Source organism: Vicugna pacos, chromosome 2 (genome assembly GCF_048564905.1).
Source record: "Vicugna pacos chromosome 2, VicPac4, whole genome shotgun sequence".
Lineage (NCBI taxonomy): Eukaryota > Metazoa > Chordata > Mammalia > Artiodactyla > Camelidae > Vicugna > Vicugna pacos.
Window position 1 is genome coordinate 108334250 of NC_132988.1, and position 20811 is coordinate 108355060.

The window sequence follows — 20811 nt, forward strand, 5'->3', positions numbered from 1 at the left end:
AGCAATTTAGCTACAGACTAATAATATTAATCAACAGTTTTCTGGTTTCTAGGAGGAATTATCCCTAATGAGAGCATAGACAGAAGATGACCAAGGAAATACCTTTCTTCAGCTCAATTTCTAAACTCTGAAATCAAACAAGGCTTGAGAGTCAAGAAAAACACTTCCTCACATCTCAGGGGTGAACCCCAAATTGAAAGGACCTATTCCTGGGCCAACCTGGGAACTTTACTACCACCTCCATCCAATTGCCAGGAAACTATTTTCTGAATAGCAAAAGACCTGTAAAATCTCGTTCACATGAATGATTCCCCTCACACCCAATGGGCCAGCAATCCATTAGCACACACCTACCCTCCACAATCTTCACACTGGTTAAATTCCTTGTATATCTAAAAACATGATTTGGAATTGTACTTGTCCTCAAGTTGAATATGGAAGATGAGTGTTATACCAGCATCCAAGTGAAAGAGATCTGTGTGCTGGGTGAAGAGCAAACAATACACCCAGTGAAATTTCTGATTGCTCAGAATGAAAAATGGGGGGGGGGTGGAAAGGAAATAAGGGATATAAAAGCTCCCAGCCTGAAAAGATGGAAGCTTTGATGAAAAGCTAACCAACGGAGTTAGGAGACAATGTTTGCAATGAACTGCCAGAGAGACTTAATCTAGCACGTGGATGCTATGAGCAGATGGTCTCAAGGGCAAGTATCATAGGAAGATATAATACTCTTCTTGTTCTTATGATTTTGTTTTCTGTTTCCCTAAAATATGAAATTGCTTGCATTATTTTTCTGTTAATTGAGCTAACTTATACTTAAATAATAATATATTGATAGTCTATATTAATATGAATATTTTATTATTAATTTTATTGATAATGTATTTTCTGGAAAGTCCTTAACTCTTTAGAGGCCAAAGGCAGTTATGCTTTTAAGTCAGAAGTAGGTACTAGTGAAAGGGAGGGAGGGTATAATTTGATGAAGACCTAACAGGCTATGTTGAGATATAATTGTCTTCACAGAGTGGCAAGACATTGCTGCTATCTGAGAGAGATACGTGACACTTCTTGTTTGATTAATTATTAGTGTTGGAATTTTTACCTTGATTAGCATCTTCCAAATGTGTCACAACTGAGTTAATCTGTTATCAAATGCCTCTTCACACAGCTTGCTGAAACACCTTTTGTGGCAGATGGCAGAAGACTGAAAGGTCAAACATTGGATATTAAATGCCGAGCTTCTGAACATCTGGAAGATTAAAGAAAAAAAAAAGGAAAAAGAAGAAAGAAAGTAAATATGTGTGGGTGTCATTTGCTCTCTTTCAAATTAACATGACAAAGTACACTTCCTTGTAAGTCAGCCAAGGGGATTTTGATTTTGATAGACTGGATCACAAGGGGAGATGTGCCTCCTTTTCCTATTACACCTGTACAGACCATTTATTTGCTGCACCCTCAGGCCGTGAGCAGCCTGATTGTGATGGGAGTCATCAGCGTGCCCATAAGCACCATCTGTGCAGGAGCTAGGCTAATGAGCAAAGCAGGGGCCAGTGAAAAGCTGGAGGAGTGAGGGGAGAGAGCAAGGTGGCTGGATTTAACTCCAAGCATCCAGAGGTGTACCTTTATATAAAACTCCGGATCTCAGCCATGGCTCTTCATTAGGCTTGGAAGGGGATCTGTTTCAGACTCTCAATGCTCATCCCTTATTGAAGATCAGTTGATTCCAAATCTCTAGTGATGGAGTCTAGGCAGTGTATTTTTTTAAACATTCAAGATTATTTTTATGGGTGGCAATATGAGAACCAGTGATACAGAATGTAATGTGCTGAGTTCACTCTGCTCTGTATGTTCAGGTTTGAACTCGATGCTTTGGACATTGCTACTCAAGCGCATTCCAGGGGTCACCCGTATCAGCCTTATCTGGGAGGTGTTAGAATTGAAAAACTGTAAACCACATCCTAGACCCACTGCAGTTTTACAGGATTCTTAGATGATTCATATTAAAATTAAAGTTGGAAAATCATTCAATTAGGGTGTTACTTTCTAAATTGGGGAACTGGAAAATTGTGAATCAGGGCCTCATTTTTCAAATTGTGAAAAAACTATGGGAGAGTGAAGGTAGAATGTGTTAAATAATTATTTCAATCATTAAATATAAATAAATAAATAAATTATATATATATATATAAAATACTATGGACTAGTCACCGTGGGTGCTAATACAATTCTTGTCTCTCACGTGCAGCCCACTCCTCAGTAGTTCCATCTCATCTTCCTTCTGGGTAGATCGATCTCCTTGGTTATAAGATTCTCCCTTTCAAAATTACTTATCTTGAACTGAATTAAGCATCCTTTAGGTGGGGTAAATCCACCTCCACCAGTGGACAAAAACCCCCATGAAAGAATGGGTCGTGCCTACGTGTGAGGCATGCCTACATGCCTTCAGTGACCCGCACAGGGCCCAGCACCTGCCACATGGTCAACACACAGTTAGTGGAATAGTTAATACACACTTGGATGAATAAACAAACCAAGACATTTTAGGAAAGAAAGGGCAACAGTGTCAAACATTCCTCAGCAGTCAAATAATGTAAGGACTGGAAAGTATCTTGTGGATTTAGTGACCTGGGTAAAAACATGTGCTACGTATCAGATCTTCCTGTTGTAATTTCATCAGACTCACCAGCATATTAAGAGTCCCAGGAAATACTGCAGTAAAGGTACACATTTAACCTTTTTAATACAATGATTTTTGGCATGCATTTGATCTCAGAACCGTTTTGCCCAAAATACCCCAGGGAACTGTTTTTCTGATGACCAGTGGCTGAGAAGCCCTGCATTCCCATGGGAAGCCCTGGTCCCAATGCATGGGAGCACCTACTGTTTCCCCAGCAGGTTGGTTCTGAGAGCTTTTGCCTAGAAGTCGCTCTCCCACTCACATTTCACAAGGAAGGGAAATACCATCCCCCATACACGTGCAAAGGACTTGAGTCAAACAAAAATTAGAAAGCTGCTCAAATGACTTCCAAACCTCTTGACCACCTCAGACACACTTACTCGCCCTCCAAGATGTCAGCGAAATGTCATTCTTTACCGACCTTCATCTCTGCTTCTATATGTAGGCTACTGATGCAAACTGTGCTCACCTCTGGAAAGCATTTCTCATATTGTGCTTCACACTCTATAAAGGTGAGGACTTCATTTTCCTCTGACCTAGTCCAAGTAGCATAAAGATATCTTTAAGAATGATTTCCTGAGTGAGTGCATTAATGACTTTGTGAGCACTGGGTCTCCAACACCTACCACAATCCTAGCACACTAAAAAGACACTCAGTAAGCACTAACTGAATCTTTACATAAAGGAGTGAAGTTATTCGACTGAGCTAAGCCTCAGTTTCCTTGTCTCAGAAGAGCTTCTGATCATAAAAAGTACCATCTAGAAATTTAACAAGTCTAGGATCTGAGACACAATAAGTCAATATAAGCACTATTGCTCTCTCTTTAAAAAAAAATAGATGAATTTGGCCTGACGTAAGTACAAGACAGTCAGTTATTTTTAAGATAATGTAAGAACTCTACTTCTCAGTAATTTCACTAGTTATTAGTTTCTAACAAAAGAAAAAAGAACAGAATCATCCCAAAATACATTTTACCTTTAAAGGAGAGTTACGAATAAACTTTGATGTAATGTATACTATTATAAATAATAGTTTGATGATTTTACACTTAATACTAAATATTACCTGGGGTACACATTTCCTGCATGAATCCCTAGATATATAGCCAATCAATTGCACATGAAGAAAGCTAGAAGCGAAGAGAAGAGACTTTTAAAACAGTAAAAGTCTTAAGAAACAGATCTCTCTTGCCTGGGAAGGCGTGGGCTGAAAGGGGGTGATATGGATATCTAAATCTTTTTCCTGTGTGCTATCCAATCTCCCCTTCTTCACTAACCCCATCTGTTTTCTCTAGGCAGCCATCCTGAACTTACTGAGTTGTCCATGTCGTTTCAAGGAAGCAGACATCACTGTCTTTTCATGCAGGAGTGGGTAAGTGACTCAGGCTTAGTCAAACACAACCAATAAGACTTAAGTGTCCTTCCTCATTATTCATGGGCTTTGTATTTGTGAACACTTCTACTTGTTAAATGTATTTATAATCCCCAAATGAACATGCACAATGATTTCCTAGTCATCTATAGCCCAAAACAGCACAATATTTGTCACCCAATGTATACATTCTCAGCTGAAGTTGAACATGGTGGAGCTCTGACTGTTTGAGCTCTTGTTTTGTAAACATGTGTCCTTTTTGAGGTCTACCTAGTGCCAAGTTTTTTTTTTCCCCTACATATTTCTGTTTCTTGGGGGATAATTTTACAGTTTAAAATGTCCCCAAGCCATAGCTGAAGTTCTGTCAAGAGTTCCTAACAGCTAGAAGGCTGTGATATTATGACTTATGGAGAAAAAATGTGTGTTAGATAAGCTTCATTCAAGCAGGAGACATAGTGCTGTTGGGCATGTTAATAAATCAACAATATTTACTAAATAAAGTAGGGTTAATGACTTCAAAAAGACACCTGCACCCCAATGTTCATAGCAGCACTATGTACAATAGCCAAGACATGGAAACAACCTAAATGTCCATCAACAGAAGACTGGATAAAGAAGATGTGGTATATTTATACAACGGAATACTATTCAGCCATAAAAATGACAACATAATGCCATTTACAGCAACATGGATGTCCCTAGAGAAGGCCATTCTAAGTGAAGTAAGCCAGAAAGAGAAAGAAAAATACCATATGAGATCACTCATATGTAGAATCTAAAAAAAGAAAAGAACATAAATACAAAAGAGAAATAGACTCATAGACATAGAATACAAACTTGTAGTTGCCAAGGGGAAGGGAGGTGGGAAGGGACAGGCTGGGAGTTTGAAATTTGTAGATACTGACAGGCATATGCCAAACAGATAAACAAGATTATACTGTACAGCACAGGGAAATATATACAAGATCTTGTGGTAGCTCACAGCAAAAAAGAATGCAACAATGAATATATGTATGTTCATATATAACTGAAAAATTGTGCTCTACACTGGAATTTGACACAATGTTGTAAAATAACTATAACTCAATAAAAAATGTCAAAAAAAATAAAATAAAGTAGGGTTAAACAGAAACAGAGAGAGAACAATTAAACCATTGACTGGTTTATGAGAATGCTGTGACCAGAGGCTCATGGGAAATTAGATCTGTAGTCCTGTGTTTCACCTAGGAACAATAGTTTAATATGTGTTAATTTAGTGTTGGTCACAACTTTATAGAATGTAACCAATGTAATGAAGAGAACCAACTGTATTCCCATGGACTTTTGCTTGCACTAAATAGCAAGAGTCTGCTTTCTTCTATCCTACTGCGGAGAGTATTGGATACAACTTTTCCTAGACACTTTCCTAAGTTCAGAGAAAGCTTGTTTGAGAATGGAACAAAGAGAAAGGAAACCAAAGTGAAAAGACAAAAAAAGATAAAAATTGATTGAGAGAGAAAGAGAGAGAAAAAAATGAATGTGAAATAGAGGCCCCAAGACTTGATACAGTTGTACCCATGGATTTTAACCTTGCTGAAAACAAATTTACCTAGGGCATTTTTTGGCTCAATAAGCCTATAAACCACATTTTTGTTTTGTTTTGTTTTGTTTGCTTAGAAAATTGGAGTTGGGTATCTCTTATTTGTAAATGAAAATGTTTTAAAATAAAAAATAAAAGTCATAAAATATTGACCACAGAGAATGGTGATCACATTTTCTTCTTTCTTATTTGTAAGAAAGGATTGACTAATAGTTTATTAAAAGTTTAAAATTATTTGTATATAAAATATGTTCTAACAATTGGACAGAAGTTATAAGCCATAGGCATTTTTAAAGGATGTTTTGGAATATTTTTTCCTTTTTTTACCTTTAGAAAAGAAATATAAATCAATGTGCCTGTGAAGGACTAGGAATACATTTTCAAGTTATCTTCTCTTTGCTTTGTTTAGTTAAGAATAGTTTATTTCTAATTAGATCCTTTAATAAAAAGATTGGGATTAAAACATATCCAAGTCTGAATCCTAGCCTATTTACTAGCTCTGTGATCTTAACTTTTCTAGGTCTCATTTTGCTCATATGCAAAATAGGAGTGTGATGTGTATTTGGATTTGCACATAGTAGGTACTCAAGTTATTCTTGAAAGAATAATTGTTATAAGAATTAGATGTGGTAACTTAAATAAAGAGATTACCGTAGAGCCCTGAGCATGGTAGGTTCAGAAAAAAATGGCCATTATGATCTATTGCTGCTCCTTTCCATCACTTGTCTCATACTGAACAATTTAGATGCAATTAGGTAATAAAAAGTCAAAAACAAAATCTAAGGATTTGCCATTTTGCAATACACATTTTTTGTCATCTCTGTTCTAGACATTGTAGGATTTACTTGAGAAGACAGAAGAGAAAAAATGGCACAATTCATCTTCTGGAAGAGTTTGCCGACCAGTAGAAAGTATACATATGTAGATAAATAGAACTCAGGCTAGATTTCTTTAAATTCTATCCTTGAAATACATTGTTACAGCATCAGTTGGGCCTCTAAGGAAGGAGAGATCTCTCTATGGAAAAAAGATGCGTTTGAAATGGAGACGGAGAAAATGAATCAGGATTCATTATTGTCGATAAGACTGCAGTGGGGGTCCACAGGAGGCTGTGGACTCAGGCTAGGCAACTGAATGTAGCCCCATAGCACATGGAGTCATCCATGAGATGCCAAGGTAGATACGACTGATTTTTGTGTTGCTCTGTTAAGAAACCAGTGGAAGAATCTGAAAACGTCCCAGCTTCAAAATACAAAGCAGATTCACAGCAAGCTCTCCAAATCTCACTCAAAGGTATGCGTTATCATCTTCTTCAATTCTGATTAAAAATGGGCACAGGTTCGTCATTAGATGTTCCAGAATCATCTTCTAACAAACTCCACCTGACTGGATTTCTCTTCTCTGGGAAATTGGTATTGATTTTCGATTTGTATTTCTTTTCAGTGATTATAGAAACACTTGAACTACAATGCACGTAAGCATGTATGTTTTGATCATCTTTACTCTCTTCCCAAATTTTTCCTCTGCGTATTTTAAATGTTAGGAATCAAAACAACTAATGTTACCTTCTGGTATTTTCCCAATGGCTGATTTTTTTTTTAATTTATACTATTTATCCTCTATTTCTTACCAGCATTTTTCTCCCCAAATTCATATTATCTTTTTAAAATCTTCCTGCAGCTTTTCTTAAAACTCATTACGGATTCTTCTTTTTATGTCTCCTCTGTATAGTAGCAAACCAGAAATTTACAAATGAGGAAAGAACAATAGGCTAGAGATCGTTATTCTAGAAGTTTGTTTTACTTTTTTTCCCCCCAAATTCCTCATAAGCCAAGTTTGGAACTGATGAAACAGACGAGGCATAAGTCACAAAAGTTGCTGAAGACTGCTTTATTCACTCCCAATGAAAACATTTGATGACGGGGGAGACGTAGGGAAACTGATGGAAGGAAAATATAAAGGAAATACTGGTTACTGTTGCACTTCTGAGCACCCTGATCCCATGCTTGCCAAGACCTCATGACCAGCATGATGGTGGACGAAATGTCACACATCCACGTGTCTCAGTCCTGCTCCCTGCGACGTCATCTTTATAATGAAAACAGTGGAAACATTTTAGGGGAAACTAGTCTATAAAATGTGGATCTGCTTTGACATCCTCTGCTGGAACATCAGGCGGGAGGGATGATTTTTATTACCTGAGGATCCCAAATGAGCTGCAGAAGGATCTAAACAAAGAAGCAGAGCAGGAACAACTTCCATGCTTGAAAGCCTCACTGACAAACCACCACCAAGAAACATGCAGTCTTGTGCACATCAGCAGCAGATAAGAAAGACAGATGTTGGGCTGGCCTCCTCTCTCCCACTGAAAGCAGCCGCCAAGGGAGGCCCTCTTCTGCAGGTGTTTCCCACTGGCCAGGCGGGAAGTCAAGCGACGCAGGCATCACAGTAGGCACTGCAGTAAATCAGACATCGTCTCTCCTGGAGGAAGGCCAAACTGCCCTTAGGAATATCAGCGACAGCTCCCCGGTAGCTCAGGGAGCAGGGATCCGTTTCAATCATTTCTAGGAACCCCTCAAAGCCCGTTGTTTCGGCAGGAGGGGCTGGTTGTTGGAGGAGCATCCTGCTGAAGTTGTAAAGGGAAAAATAAAAGCCCTGCACTCATTCCTCCAGACTCGGATGCTGTCGGAAAACTGATCCTGGGCCGTAATTCACAAAGTGAGGTTTGCCCTGGCTTTCACTTTCTTCTCTTTTTTTTCCCCCGGCCTCTGTGTGCATGGCAAATAACCCCCAGATCTGTAGTTGAGTGACAGAAGGCATTTTAAATGAAAGCAAGATTTCAGGATAATCCACACAGTGTGACATTCATCCAGTAGCAACAATGGTTTACAGGACAGAGTGGACTCATATGTGTGAACAGTCTCTCTGGTTGACATTGGTGTGTAAGAGGGAAAGTCTGGACCAAGTTATCGGTTACAATGGTCTGTGGAAAAGTTACGGGGTTTATTGGCCGGGAAGTCTGGATTCGAGTCTTAACCCCATTACTGATCAGCGGTGAGAACGTGGGTGAGCCTCTCCCAGCCTTGGGTGTCCCTATAAAATGGAGATTGTGCTCTTCCTTTGTAGTGTCAGGAACCCTTCATAAGATAATGCAAAAATATTCAATGAGCTTCCTATTACTTCTGTAACAAATGATCACAGACTTAGTGGTTTAAAACAACACCTGTTTATTCTCTTTCTGTTCCAGAGATCAGAAGGCCAAAAATAAGCCTTACAGGGCTGAAATCAAGGGGTCAACAGAAATATTCCATCCAGAGCCTTCAGAACAGAACACATGCCTTTCCTCTTCTAGCTTTTATGGGCTGTCGCCTGTCATTGTTTTGCTTGTGACTCGCGCCAATCTTTTCTTCCCTTATCACATTGCCTGCTCCCTTCACTAGTCTCTGACCTTCTGCTTCTAAGAAACTCTGTCATTACCCACCATGATAATCTAGCCACCTCAAGGTCATTAACTTAACCACATGCACAGAGGGCATTTTGCCAGATAAGCAACATATTCACAGGTCCTGGGACTAAGGACGTGCACATCTTTGGCGGGGATCATTATTTAGCCCATCACACTTAGCTCAGGGTTGACACAAATAAACATGCAACAACTTTCAGCTCCAGTATCCTCTCCCAGGGAAGGTAGACCTGATTGCTCTTTTCCCAATTATCGCCTTGAACACGCCTCTCAGAGTTCCAAAAAGAAACGCTGCAGGCATCCTCTAAGAGTGTAATGGTAAAGTCTTAAAATCCACATGTGGGCAGAAGTCATGTATTTATATTGTGTCTTTGTTTCCTTTGGTGAGTGTCTATGGTGTAGTGTGTTCCGTTAATCTGAGCTATGTTAGGAAAGCATCCAGAAGAAAGCCAAATTATGTAGTCAGCTGTAAGTGTAAAACCATCATAAACGAAGAGGAATTTTTTCCACTCAGTGGGTTCTGAAACTAGTTACCGAAAAGCCATTTGTACTATAAGAATGAGAGAATCATCTCACTTTTTAGAGTCCATGAGAATCCAGGCCTTGTGATAGGAGGAAATTGAAACTTCTAGGTATTTTTCAGCTTCTAATTGAATATTCTTTCAAATTGTACTGACATCATAATCATTTATCTTCAACAAAAGCAGAGGGAGGCTAAAATAGTTTCAGTTTCACTCTGTATTAATGATAAACTCCTATCCTTTTGCTGATGTCTGCTATAAAGTGATCATTCATACTGCCATCACGTGAAATGAACCAACTAAATCAAAATATTTTTCATAGGGGAGTAGCCGAGGGAAGTGAAAGAAACAACATGCTGGACTTCGCATGCTGGGCTATTTTTGGATAGCCTTCTTCAGGGATCAATTTAAAGCTAACTTTTACAACAAAGCTTTATTCAATGAGGCAGAAAAATATGCAGAACCCAACACATATTTAGCAAAACTAGTCAGCTGACTGAACCTGATTTAGCGATACAAAATATTGAGTTTTTTCTCCATAGCACAATTGCTCCCAGGAACAGTAATGTTCGACTTATTCACTTTATTATTTCATCAAAGATCTTTGACAAACCTACCATTGTTTCATTCACTCCTTCATTCAATCATTTGTTCCTCCTTCTTCTCAAGGTTCAGTTTGTATGTTCATGTATTTACTCACTTAACAAAGCTGCACTGGGTACCTTATCTCTGCTCACATTGTGTTGGGGACCTGAAATGTACAGATAAATCAAATACACACATGTCCTAGCAACCCACTTCTCAGCCCATTCTTCAGTTGAAAGACTGTGAGAAGAGGACACAGAGCGGAAGTAGTATATTTTGGTTGATGATCCACTGGTGATCTCAAATTTAGGCAGGTAAATTGTGATAAGAGACCAGCTTCATTCCTGGGAGTCTGACTGTGGACCACGCACATGTAGGGAGTTTCAGCCTCAGTTACTGCATCTTTGTCGATCAATTCATGCCTTGGTGGAGAGTTTGTGCTCAAAATCTGTTCCATGTGTATTAACCTGTAATTAATGACTAATTATGTACTAGACCCAGAAAAACATTGGCTTCCCAGCCAACCTGTTTTTATCCTGGACAACATCACTGTGGAAGAATTTGTATGATACTGCCTCATTCTTCACAGGCTTCCATCAAAGACTGACCCTGAAATCTGGTTTGAAAAATAGGAGTGGCTGAACTTCTCTGGGATCCTGAACAATGTCAGAGTAACTGCCACTAAGATAACAGATTCTGGCTTTATGTTCTAAGTTAGTCTCTACCACGATGATGTAGCTAAGAGAGCCTGATCTTTGTAGTGTTGATGCTCCTCATGGGGCCACCATTTGTATTTCTGAGACCTGACTTACTCCCATCCCAGCCTCCTTACCTCTCTGTCAAGAGTCCTTCTGCTGTTCCTCAATCCACAGATTGGCTCATGAAATCTATTCCTCTGATATTTTAATTTTCCTTACACTGTAATGTCTCCACAAACCAATTTTTTTCTTGCCTCCCATACTTCCAGTATTCCCTGATGAGAGGATAATTGATAACATATTTTTTAAATATTTGATTTATCATTCTCTTTACTGTCCTTCACCTATATTTAATCACCTAAAAGTTAAGAGTCAAGAGAAGTATTTTTCTGTTTTATCTTTCCCATTCCTCTGGCCTTAATGTTGAATTGATGATACTATGGACAGACTGAAAGCCTTTATGACGCCTGGTCATATATCTCCAGGACGATGGACCATTGATTACATCACAGTGCTCCTAGTCTTCCAGGGACTCCTGTACATCTAATGCTGAGTGCCCCTCCCTACTCACTTTCCTCCTCAGTTCTTCTCATTTTCAGGAGACCCTTGAACTTCTGATTGAAGCTATCAGTGGCTTTTACCAATCAGATATGATAAAGGTATATTCTTGAGTATGAGAAGCTGCAATTCTAGTTTTGGGAATGCGAGTAGACAGGAACACTAGGAAGGGAAATAAGTACCTCAAACAAAACAAAAACAAAAGAAGCAAAAACTGAGTCCCAAGGAATATTGTATTGATCAAAAATAAATCGTGTCTGGGGCACTTCTAAATACTTCAAATATACTAACAAAATCCATTCTCTTAGTAATGTTATAATGTTACATATACTATGCCCATTCTAACACTGAGAGACACAAGTGACTCTTCACCTGGCACATGGCAGATCACATGGCAAGTGTGGAGACAAGAGTAGGACCCCAGGTATTTGACTCTAAACACCATGTTTTAAACTATTGGGTAATATGGCCATTGAGAGAGAAAGTGGGATAACATATTATTAAGACTATTTTAACTGTTCATAGAAACATTTAACGTTAGAAAGGGTGTCTGTGTGGGTTATGGGTTATGAAGGTAAGTTATAGAGGAAGGGGTACTAGCATAAGTTCTGCTGCTATGTTTCTGATAAAGTTAGTATAAAAAAAGTGAATTCCAAATATTTAAATATCTAATCCAGAAAATCCAAAATGAATGACTGACTTCCAGTGATCTTGATTTTGAAACTCTGACATCATGCCTGATTTGGGGGTGGATGTGATAATGAAATGATCCATCCCATTTGAGAAGCTGGCATTGGATTATGAGAACTGATTCCTCACTTAGAATTTCAAGTTTGAAATATTTGTTTTGTTCAATGCCAGCTTTAAAATTGTCTGTTAAGTCTGAACAAATATATTTACCTAGAAAAAATTGTAGATGTTTTCAAGTGAGATGCAAGACGAGATAACAACCAACTGAAAGAAATAATTACTAAGGCATTTCTCACTCGTTCTCTCGGCAAATTGTGTGTGTGTGTGTGTGTGTCTATGCTCCATTCATTTGGAACAATTGTCTAAGTTGTGGTTCCACTTTGGAAGCTAAGGAATGTGTTGAGTTTTGGAATTCCTTTCATGTGGAAGGAATCCAGCTCCTGAGGACTGTTGACGATGGACAAACATTCTGCGCAGAAAGAACAGAAGGAGGACTTCCATTTCCAGTTTGTTTAAGTAACTCTGGTTAGAAGCACCCAGATGCAATGTTTTCTATGAGTATGACAAGAGCTTCTTAGGTCAAGACATAAATAATTGACATAAATTCCACTTTAATTAGTTTAAGTGCCTTTTCCCAGGGCACACTGTCTTCAGTGTTTTCTGCCTTGGGGATGTTGGGTACTGTTTTCCTTCCTCTGTGCTCCAACAGCACTTTTAAGGAGAAAAAAAAATTACTGTGTATCATAAGGATACCATGAAAACAGAAACTGTGTTACAGTTATTTTTCTTATTGGCAGATATTGATACCTGGTCATCAATGGAAAGGTGGTTGAGAAAATAGATGCCCGAATGAATGATACATGAATAAAATGCTTTTGTCAAGATTTAGAGTTAAGTCAGTATCTTTTTAGGAGATTCAGCAGACCCCCTCCCAATTTTTTGTCCCCAATGTAGATGAATATTAATTTTATAAACATAGTTTATATGTATTGTTAGAGAAGAACATACATTTAAATGTCCTATTTCAAAAATGATCAAAATAGGTGACAAAAAGTCAGTAATTTGGAGCCACTGTGAAGATACTAGAGGTAGACGTCATGGATGTAGTCAGAGGAAACTGAAGTAGGATTCTATTTGGCTGTTGTTTCTTTTATCGTGCTTCTTTTTTTTCCCTTCTATTTTGTTTCTTTTATTTTAATACTCCATCACTTTCCAACTCAAAACTTCCCAATGGCTTCCCATGGATCTATAATAATATCCCAACTCTTTAACCTGGCTTAGAAAGCCACACTTAACCCCATCCCTGTCCACATCAATGGCCGTATCTTATTCTATATCCGACTGTGCTTTCTCGTCTCTCCTCAGGGCCTTTACACTAGCTCTGACTGGAATTCTACCCCTTCATCTTCACTTGGCTGGATCCTTATCCATCTTTAGTTTCTCAATTTCGTTGATTTCTCTGAGAGACTTTCCCTGAACACTTCCCAGACGAATCCCCCAGTCACTCAGTATCATAACATCTTAATTCTCTGCTTGTATGTTGGAAATGCCACATGTTCATGTCCCAGCTGAGCCTACTTGAGTTTTAGCCATCTCAGTCCTGACAGGAGGCAATAAGTAAGGAAGCTATTTTGGACGTGTATCCTCCAGCCTCAGTGGTTCTATCTCTCAGGCATTCACGTCATCCCATGGAGCAAACAGCCATCTCCACTATGCCTTTTTAGAATTCTCATCTTATAGGATCCCTGTACTCGTTACACAGAGCAATAGATGGAGAAAACACTTACTCACTGATCACAATCTGCAATTACCTTGTCATTGGTATGCTTTTAAAAATCTTTATCCTCCTTCAAAGATATCAGTTCCATGATGTGTGAACATTGTTTTACTTAATGCTGGGTCCTCCACACCACTGGGTGGCACATAGTAGGTGTCCCACAGCATTTGCTAAATAAACAAATTAACTACTTTGTTAACTAAGGTAGAGAATTTTACATTTTTAATCTCATCAAATCCACTTGATGATTCTGTACAGCAGTGTCCCAATTTTACAGATGAAGGATCTGAATATTAGAAGGACTGAATAGATTTCCCAGGTTGCAGAGGTAATAAATCACACAGTTATAATGGGAACTAATTGTAGTTTGAACTTTTTCATCATAGTCTTACAAAATAAATTCTTGGGTTAACTTGCTCTCCAAGTATACCTTCAACTTTAAAAGGTTATTGGAAAGTGCTTAAGAGCACAGAATTTGGAGCTAGACTGCCTTGGTTCGTATCCATGCTCCTCTACATTTTAATTGTGCAACACTGCCTCAATTTTCTTAATTCCTAAAGTAAGAATTATAATGCTAATACCTAGGGAGTTTGGAAGATTGATTTTTAAGTGACTATATCTAAAGCATTTATACCAGGGCTTGACACGTGAAAGGTGATCTGTGAATACTATCTATTGATTATTACCTTCATTATTGTTATCAATATATTGTATGATATTTATAGAAGTTTCAGTATCTCTCTAATAACCAGATATGATTAATAAACTATTTGCCAACGTTTGATATGTAAAATATTTTTCATAATATAGGTCAACAGGTATCCATGTTATAAAGCAAATAATTGTAAATATGAGTGGAAGAATTCTATTTTCTGAAAGATGTGGTCTAAGTGAGTGCTGCGAATGTTTGTTGTTATGGTGGCTTTTAATGAAGAAAAAGTTTTCTCTGAAATTAAAAGCCATATAATTTAGATCTGGAGACCACCTGGGAGATGATCTCAGGTGACTGTCTCATTTTTTAAGTAAGGACACTGACAACAGCAAAGGTGTGAGGTCCCACTTAAAGTCACCCAGGCAATTAATACCTGAGCCAGCATAGGGGCCAAGGTGGCCTGTGTGCTGTTCTAGAGCTTTCCAGCCTCACCCTGCCACAGCAGTGCCAACATGCCATTGTTGGTGGAGAAATGTTTTTTCAGTTCATGAGTTCTGGGAATGTACACAACATCTGCTTAGCACTCTCTGTGGGGTGGGAACTCAGCAAGTGCTCATCAAGGGCCCTACATTCTATTCTCCATCAGTAAAAATGACAATAATGATTTCCTAGCAAGGTAGAGAAATACCTGATTCTTCTAGGTTATTCTCAGGTCATGAGAAGCAGGCCATACTTGGAAAAAAATAAGGATATGAGATAGGTTTTAAAGAGTGTGCCTTCTCTGATGCCTACAGAACTGTAATTAGTGGCTTGAAGCTACTGGCCACAGCAGTCTGGGCCTTCCTACAGCAAACAGCTGTCTTCCTTTTTTAGGAAGCACTATGTAAGGCATGCAAACCACATGGATTTCCTTTGAAGCAGCTAGAACTTTTGTCAATATCATCTTTTATCTCTCTCTTCCCCTTCAGACCCTCTGAGAAGAGATCTTATCAAAGAGAGAATCAAAGGAAGCTTCTGGTGTTACTATTTCCCAGACAACTTTCTGGAATTCTTAAACATGGAGCCAGATTCCTGACGGTCGTGATGTGGTTTCTGGAAGTGTTCTCCCCAGCCCTCGCTCCATAACAGCTTCAGGCTGTGTGGACACAAGCCAGCCAGTGCTTTCACATTTTGCCCCATGTTTTCAGGAGTTGGAGATCCATGTCATGCTTATCAACGTATAACTATTGCTTGTTCTTGCCTATATAAGGACTCCTAGGCAAACACACGTAGACAAGCTACCTCTCTCTCTTTTCAGCAGAACTCTAAAAGTCATCCTCTTTTAACATCATAACTTCAGAAGTTCTTGACGTTACTTCAAGAGCCTGGATCACCCCTTAGTTATAGCATATGAAGAAATAAACAAGGCACGATTACAGAAATGGTTATTGTCAAAGCTAAATAATGAATTTTTATGTGACAGCATTATATGAAGAGAGTCCTATCAAGAAAAATAGTTTTCTCCCAAATATCCCACTTCTGAACTTAAAATGAGTCTCTAGCATGAGGGTGTTTTGTTGCTGAAAATGCAAATCAGCTTATAGATGGACTACAGTCAGGACGCTTGGTTGTATTCAACGGAAAACCATTCTGGTTAATTTAAGAGAAAAAGGTTGGAAATCATAAACAAAAGATACTGGAAATAATAAAACAAGGAAACAAACAAACAAACTGAGGAATGTGGTTCAGTCTACGTGCACACCCGCAGGAAGGTAATGGTGGCTTCAGAAGGTAATGCCAGTGAAGACCTTCCTGTGCACCAGATACTCTTCTGAGAATTAGCTCTTTCCAACTTGGAAGCAATATTATGGGATCATGATTATCATCACCCTATTCTATAGATGAAGAAATTGATGTAGTCATTAAAGCTTTGGTCCAAGAACATTGAATCATTAAATGGTCGAACTGGACCAGGAGTCAAGGCCGTGCTGTAGGAATATCCTCCTCAGGACGCCAGTCCCTTCACTGCTCACCGTGCAGTGCTTCTCTCACCACCGTCTTCACTGCCACCGGGCGCTGGTAGTGCTTTGCAGCACTTGTTCCAGATTCAGAACTTGGGTGTGGATATCTCGCGTCCATGTCTTGTCTTCCAGGAGACTAAGAAGCAAGGATTCCACTTTTAATGTTTGGACTTATTCAGTAATAGATTTCTCAAAACTAGAAATCAAGTTCACATGCTTAGCAGTCAAAAGAACACAACAATCACTGCTCACTCTGATAGTAACTACTAATAACCTTGGATGAAAAATTTAAATCCTGCCCAAAGACTACCATGCAATTTAGTAAAATTGCAACTGTGGATAATGTTAATTGATTACAAATGTAAATGACCTTGTTTCTCAAAGTTACCATTTGGAATTCCATCCCAAACATAAACAATTTATAATCAGGGAAATGAAAAACTAAAGAGTATGCTTTGAATAAGTTCCTTAAAATCTGCAGAGAACTAATACTATGGGACATTGACTCTAATCCATAGCAATTTCTTCCAATATAGACTTGAAAGTTAGATAAAGCAAGAAGTGAATGGTGGAAAAGGACAGAGAGAAACAGCGAGTGAACGAGATTTCTGCTGTAGAATGCTTTTGACATGGTCCAGTTACCGCGTCACGACTTCATGTTTCTTAATCTTGGCAATAGAATAAAGTCCTCAGCAGAAGGACTTTTTTCGAGTCCAAAACATGACACTTCAGAGCTCTAACCATAACTTCTCTTTTTATGTCTGCGGGATTTACAGTGTTTGCAGATGGAAGTAATTTAATACTGTGGTGATCTTTCATCTAGCCTGTTTCCTTTCAGTGACCTTATGTTTACTATAAGAAAACACCAACAAGGTGTCTGATTTCTTCATGGAAAAATGGCAACTATTTAAAACAAAAGGATTTTGTCCAGCAGAATCATAAATCTTTCACTGGTTCTGTAATTTAACCAAAAAAAAAGGGCTCATTTGTTCTGCAAGAAGTGTTTGCCTGCAAGACAAGGCCAATTTGACTTTCTCATAAAAAATGCATGTTTTTGAGGTGGGGGAAGATAGCAGTAGAATAAAAAGTCACTGTTCTATCGAAGGCAGGAGAATCAAGTCTTTTAATATCCATGGCTTTGCACCAAACTGTCCATAAGTTATCATTTTGAAAGAAAACCCCAGAATTCTTCCTGGCATTTCCCAGGATGCTTTGAAAATAATAGCAAGTTCTTTGTGCCCTTCACACATCTCTGCTTCAACACGTGTGGTTCCTGCTGATTTTAAAGCCTGTTCTGCACCCCAGAAAGCAGACTCTTCCTGGGATGAGAGAAGCTCTTGGTAACCACAGCAACACACACCTTTCCAGGGAATCTTCCCATTGACATTTGATAGGTCGAGTCATAAATAATGGAATGAAATCTTTCAGCAGAAGACCAGAAGCTGCAACTGGAACACTCAGGAAATGGATAACAGCTGCCTTAAAGGTGATGAGATGCCAGATGCCTTCCTATATTGGAGGCAGTTTTTCGAATAAGAGAGAGAGCTTGAATCTGGAGTGTTCGTTTTGTTTACATTATAGATCCAGGAGGTGAAAATGCAAAGGCTTTTGTGAGTACAATGCTACATCCAAAGATGCATTAGAGACTCTAATCTAAGGTGTAGATTTGACCTCTATGAGTTAATAACTTACTCAGGAATTATTAACAAATGTGTGTTTTTATGACATTGAGCAGGTTTTTGAACAGGATGAAATATATTATTTTAAACATGAATTATGTGTTGAGCACCTAATGTATGACCAAGTGTTCTGATCCTAGGAAGAAAAATAGGGAACAAAGCACATAGGAGATACAGGTAAGAGAGAACTAATGTGTAAGCAGGTACCTGGAGGTTAACTAGAGTTAGTTAGGTGGAAAGTGGGGAGTGTAAGGAGAGAGTCCCAGGCAGAGGGAGCAGCTCAGGCAGGGACTTAGATGCAGAGGAATCACGGTGTATTTGGGAACTGAAATTGTTTCAGCATGTTGATCTCTGGCCAGAAAACATATTCATTCAACACTCAAAAACTATCTATTTTTGTTCCTATGATACAGCAGGAAGTGCTCCAGGTGTTTGGGTATGACCATCCGCAGAGCAGAGAGAGAGAATTTCCTGTCCTCGTGGAGTATATCACACAGTTCATAGTCGTGGTCGCTTCTCCCCTCCTCCCATATTCTCACCATACAGGGAAGAGGGGGTGAGTGTGCTGTGACGTGAAACCACTACAAGCCCATCGTCTTAAGGTTATGGAGTGGTGGAGAATCATCCACCTTCAATTTGTCTCACTGGATGTTTGGCATCAATAAAAATTAATGAGGCCCCTACAGTGTGCCAAGTACTGTGTTGGGTCCAAGCAGTGAAAAGATAAACTTGATTACAGGTGATAGACCATAGATTCAACGCAATCCCAGTCATAATCCCAGCAAGTTATTTTGTAGACATTGACAAATTGATTCTGAAGTTCATATGGAAAGGTAAAAAACCCGAACTGGCAACAGAATATTGAAAGGGGAGAATGAAGTCAGAGGATTTCACTACCAAAGACGACACTGTGCTCAGGGAAATACACTAACTGGCCTGAGTCCCAAGGCTGGAAGGTCTTGCTGAGGAGGTCCGTGAGCCTCCATGGAGGCTGATGAAGGGAACACCTGTGCTCACCCCAACAAAGGAGGTCATGCTAGAGTGCTTTTTTAAACACCTGTAAAAGTGCCCTCCACCCTCACATCCCAACACACCAAGGAGATACTAGGCCTCCCCTTGAGCTGGATATGCCAGCTCTAGGAGTAACTGTGAATGAGACACTCTGTTCCACGGATATTGAGGGGCTGAAAATAAGCAGAAAGTCACAGTTTTGTAGGCAACAATGATATTGCAGAAGTGATGTTGGAACGGTGATGGCTATAAACTTAAAAAAAAAAAATTCCCACAGGATTGTATGTGAGTGTATCAGATTAGTGATGTTTCACTCTTACCAAAGAAGTCACACAGGAGAGGAGTGTGGTAAGTGAGTGTACAGAGTATGGAGAAGAAATAAGATGGTCCTTCCTCTGGACACCACTCGACCCACTTCATGGAAGCAGTTGATGAGATCCTTCCATTCTCGCCATTCAGAGGACGGATAAGGTGTTAGGTTAACTCATCAGGTGATACCAGCACCTTATTGTACCAACAGTGAGCATAAGATAAACATTTTCAGTGTACCACACATTTAATCTATTTTTCACAAATCAGCGAGATGGAGCAAAACTGAGACTCCAGGGAGTTCAGGCGATTCAACTTGGAATAGTAAACAAGACAGAAACACAAATCCCCTGACTCCAAACCCGTAGTCATTCTTAGACTGAGACTGTGATGTTGGATCAATTTAGAGGTATTTTGGTGGTTAACCTTTTTTTTGCTGAATATTTTAGTATTAATTATTTCAGGATGTTTTTCTGAAATTATTCCAATTAGTGGTTTCTTTGATTGCACATGTACACACACACACACACACACACACACACACATTCAATTAATAATTCAGAAAACATTTACTTGGATTTGAATAACATTAAGTGCCTGTCTCCCGCACTGGGCTGTGAGTTTCAGCAGTGCAAACACAGTGTATAAATAGCATGTAGTTCAGTGTCTGGTGTATATTAACGCTTAATAAATATTTGTCACACTAATCGGTCTCCTCTTACAAGACAGTTTGCTAAAAGCTATGTATGGCGATGTCAGGCGGCAACCTGTGGTTACTGTCTTTTTGTATCAGAGGACTTAAGACCACAAAAGAGGCAAGTTCCAGAAGTTACAATTTATCCCTGTGTCCAGTCCATCCTGCTTGAACACCTTGACACTGGTCCCATTCTTTTTCTAAACTTGCAAACTTTCTCTCATCTGGTTTCTTTCTGTCCCTGCTCCCTGGTAAACCTCTCCCTCTTTCTTTTCTGTCTTTCTTTTCTTTCCTTCTTTCCTTTCCTTCTTTCTTTCCCTCCCTCCCTCCCTCCCTCCCTTCCTTCCTTCCTTCCTTCCTTCCTTCCTTCCTTCCTTCCTCTCTTTCTCTTTCTTTCTCTCTTTCTCTCTTTCTCTCCTTCTTTCTCTCCTTCTTTCTTTCCTTCTTTCCTTCTTTCTTCTCTTTTTCTTTTTCTCAGAGTTTGACATTGTATCAGCTGTACCTGCCTCTTACAGTTCGCCTCTAACCTTTCCTTTTCATCATCAC

The 20811-nt window shown here is 39.1% G+C and overlaps 1 long non-coding RNA gene across 1 annotated transcript; it reads left to right on the forward strand.

Moving 5' to 3' along the window:
- The first annotated feature begins 11466 nt into the window (after positions 1–11466).
- LOC140700580 (uncharacterized) lies at positions 11467–18934 on the forward strand. The gene is made up of 3 exons (XR_012078991.1): positions 11467–11554; positions 15541–18058; positions 18665–18934. It is a non-coding gene; the product is annotated as an uncharacterized lncRNA (long non-coding RNA).
- The last annotated feature ends 1877 nt before the right edge of the window (positions 18935–20811 follow it).